At 31.0% G+C, this 4,281-nt stretch overlaps 1 long non-coding RNA gene across 1 annotated transcript; it reads right to left on the bottom strand.

The window, feature by feature from the left end:
* LOC127698835 (uncharacterized) lies at nucleotides 1–3,792 on the bottom strand. The gene is made up of 4 exons (XR_007980963.1): nucleotides 3,755–3,792; nucleotides 2,851–2,996; nucleotides 1,463–1,515; nucleotides 1–148 (listed from the first exon to the last, which is right to left on the bottom strand). It is a non-coding gene; the product is annotated as an uncharacterized LOC127698835 (long non-coding RNA).
* Nucleotides 3,793–4,281: the final 489 nt, after the last annotated feature.

The raw sequence follows: 4,281 nt of genomic DNA, 5'->3' as shown, positions 1-4,281 counted from the left end.
GAAAGTGAAAATGATTTTATTGAATTTTTATATCAATACAAGAACTTTTAAACATGTGAAAAAGAAGTGGAAAATTAAGTTACTAAATAAATGTTTGAAAAATTTCTACCAAATCTGTTGCCTAGCATTTCGAAAATTTGGCTTCATCCTGTAAATAGAAAACATGAACACCTATTTATCAATGAAAATGTAGATTGAAAAGTCCTATTGTATCTCATTGCATTTAACAAAGCTATAACAAATGAATACTGCTGAACTGTCGTGTGGTATGTTGTATCACAAAATGCATATATTTTCTTTCCACTATGTTTATGTATCTGTCTGCACTAGATCCGCATTTCGACAAATCACGGCTACAGTACAACTGATATATGTAATCCAAACAGTTCTTTAAAAATTTCAAAGAGAATAAGTAAAATAATCATAAAAATCGAAGTTAAAAGACCAGCGGACTGAATTCAGTTTGAATACTTAATTCACAACTTATTACTGACTATCGGTACTGAAGATTCAGTAGGTAACAAAGATCAACATATGTAAAGATTGCAACATTTGTTTATATTGCAATGGCAATCAGAAACGCAGCCAAAAATATAATGTGCATGATAGCAAAATCCACAGTTTTTTAAAAGAGACGGGGAACACAGATTGTATAATACACACCCTTTAACCGGCAATTAGTACGGAAATGCAATCGGCAGGAAGGGCCCGAAGGATGTTTATCGGCATAACAGGTAAGTTATAAATATTCTTTACAATTTGACGATGGTTTTTAAATTAAAAAATCTTCCAATGATCGCAAATCTTCTAAATTTTCGATACTTCCTTACACTCTGCTGGTGCATTGCTAGTCCCCGGAGGTATCACCAGCACCAGTAGTCAGGTCTTCGATACTGCCATGAACATACAGATATTATGCTTTTGACATTTTTGAAATCATTTTAGAGATTAAGGATATGTCTACCTCATGCAAAACTTTGATTTCTTGCCTGGCTAGGTCTATACTATTTGTCCTTTTTGGGTTTTATCAGCTCTTCAATTATTGAATAAATTTAGAATTTTCAAATATTTTGGTCACGAGGATTACTGAAGAGGCATTTATTGTCCAAATGCGCATGCATCTGATGTAGTCAAATTGGTACCGTTAATGTTATTAGCAGCTATCGTAATAATGAAACTGAATTTAAAATGGTAAGTTCAATAATTAAGAAAGCGTAAAACATTTGGGAAATTTAGTCCAACCTATTTAGAAATAAACAATGTAACTAATACCTTACAATATTGAACTAGATGGATTAATCAGGAATAAAACAGTCGTTTATTAGATATTTTCTGTTTCAATTTTCTTTTATCCTTATGCAGTAGTTTTTAGCAATAACAATTCGAGAATATTCATTCGAAAGCATTGCAGATATTTTCGTTGCTTTTTGAATGCATTATAACTTGTTTTAAATATGCTTACCTTGTTTTACTTCCCCACATTAGTCATTATATTTACAACCACTGGTTCAGGACCTGAAATGCAATAAAGTAAAACGTATCATTCCAGGTGCAATTTAAAAACAATATAAAATAATTAGGAGACGTGGAATCAATGCCAACGATACACTATCAAAGAGACAAAAGGAGGAAGATGTAAGCAACGAAAGGTAAACGTACGCTCTTTAACCATGAGCAAGACCGTTACCACATAGAATATTATAAAAGGCTTCGACACGACAACGACCTGAAACAATTTAAACGAAAATGAAATCAACGGCTTTTTCATTTCTTAATTAGTCCCCTATCAACGAAGTAGAAGGTTTGTCTGTCTGTCTGTCTGTCTGTCTGTCTGTCTGTCTGTCCATCCGTCAGTCCGGCAAATAAGTTTTCCACACTTTTTTTCGTCATGCTTGAAGATATTGATTTGATATTTAATGTATTGTTTTATCATGACAAGTTACAGATCAAGTTCGAATTTTGTTTCGGTCTGATGATTTTGTGTAGAGTTATGGTCCTTGGACTTAGAAAAATCACTAATATAACCAGTTTTCCGCACTTTTTTTTGTCATTCTTGAAGATATTGATTTGATAATTGGTATATAATTTTTTCATGACAAGTTACAGATCAAGTTTGAATTTTGTTTCGGTCTGATGATTTTATGCAGAGTAATGGTCATTGGACCTTGAAAAATCACTGAAATAATGTTTCCGCACTTTTTTTCGCCATGCATGCTTAAATATATTGTTTTGAAAATTAGTATATTATTATCATGACAAGTTACAGATCAAAGTTTGAATTTTGTTCCGGTCTAATGATTTTGTGCAGAGTTTTGGTCCTTGGAAATAGAAAATTCACTTAAATAATCAGTTTTTTCAACACTTTTTTCGTCATGCTTGAAGATATTGACTTGATATTTGTTATATAGTTAACACCATGCCAAGGTATAGATCAAGTAAGAATTTTGTTCCAATATTAATACAATGAATTTTTAACCGGTAGGGGACTATGTATTGCCATGCAATACTCGCAGAATGCTTGTTCATAACAACTTAACAAAGTTTATTTGTTTAATCACCTTTAGAAAATTCGTTATCTCGAATAATGACATACATGAGGGTCCGGATGCGGTTTTCAGAATATAGAATAATGGGCAAAACATGCAGAATAATGGGCAAAAAAAAAGAGAAAAATGGACAAAAAAAAAGTATACAGATTAATGGGGCGCTAAAATATAAAGAATAGAGATTAATGGGCCAAATTTATAAAGAATAGAGAAAAATATGTTTAAAATTAAAGAATACAGAAATGAAGGACCACCCATCCAGACCCTCATATATGCAAAGTGAAATAAATGAAAAATAGCTTACCAAAATCGTCATTTCCAGAAGGTGCACTACTTTCTGGTTTTCCAGATTTGCCACTTTTGTCTGTTTTTTCACCTGATCCACCTTTGTCTAATGAATTGCCTTTACCATGTCCAGACATAACTGATCTGTTTCTTGCTAATTAGTAACTATATGATATCCAAAAAAACATAATGATATAAAAACAAAACTAGGACATTACCATTTAACGTAGTCTGCATTATGTTTTGAAAAGTAAAAGATAAAAACTTTAGCTAGAAGCTTAAAGGTTACTTCTAAATAGTTAGCTGTACAACAATAACCTTTTATTTAATTTGTGCAAAAACTTGTATTTTCTATTTGTTTTATAATTATAAATCAATTGCTCTTGTTGAAATTAGCAAGACAATTAATATGTAAACATGTAATAATTTAACTAAACAAAAATGTGTCGTATTGTGCAGTACAATACTTGCATGAAAATTATGAAACACTTAATGTAAAAGGCTCTATTTCCTTAGCTTTAAAGGGAGCAAAAATGACATAACATACGCCAATCGTTGATATAAATATATTGACCAATACAAATGGTCCATACTTCTAAGTACAAATTGTTTAAAACTTTTCATTTCAGTATTAAATGACTTTTGTGAAATAATTACGATCTAATATGAAACATTATGCAATAATATAACTTAGGCCATACTCATTTAAGTTAGTATGTATTTTTTTTTTTTAAAGTAAAAAGAAAAATACGTTCGCTAGTAGTTTGAAGGCTCTTTGCAAATAAATAGCTTTTCAATTTAAATGCACAGTAACTATTGTTAAATTTGTTCTAAAACTCTTTTTTATATGTAAACATTCAATTACTTAACCAAATCAAATATTATATGAAAAATTGTGTCTTTCTATGCAAAGCATTACTTACATGTAAATTACAAAAACGCAATTTGAAAGACTCTGTTCCATGTTTGCTTTATATACAGTAAAAAAACGACACAGGACACGCCCATAATGTTAATACATACAGTGACGAACACAAAGTATCATATTTTTATGAACTAAGTCGTTTAATTTATTTTCTTGCAAATTAAATGTCTTCTTGGAAAAAAAATAGCGTGACATATTTTCTATTATTTGACATTATTCCGAGAATATATATATAAAGTCATGTTGCAAAATCTCTATCAACATTGTTTGTATGCAAGGCTCTACTGTACAATAATTTCTATTCTTCGGTTCATTGTTTTCATTTGTCTGACGAAACATGCATCTGCCGGACAAAATCAGAAGCCTAGTTTATTTGAGTTTTTTTTCAAACACTTAGTCTATGCCACTGCTGGTGGACGTTTCGTCCCCAGTCCCCGATGGTTTCACCAATCCGGTAGTTACCAGTCCTGTGCTGACATGAATTATCATTTAAACGTCAGTTTTTGTAAATAAGCTTTTCCTAAA

This window comes from Mytilus californianus, unplaced genomic scaffold (genome assembly GCF_021869535.1).
Source record: "Mytilus californianus isolate M0D057914Y unplaced genomic scaffold, xbMytCali1.0.p SCAF_4, whole genome shotgun sequence".
Lineage (NCBI taxonomy): Eukaryota > Metazoa > Mollusca > Bivalvia > Mytilida > Mytilidae > Mytilus > Mytilus californianus.
This window is presented reverse-complemented; position numbering and strand designations above follow the sequence as displayed.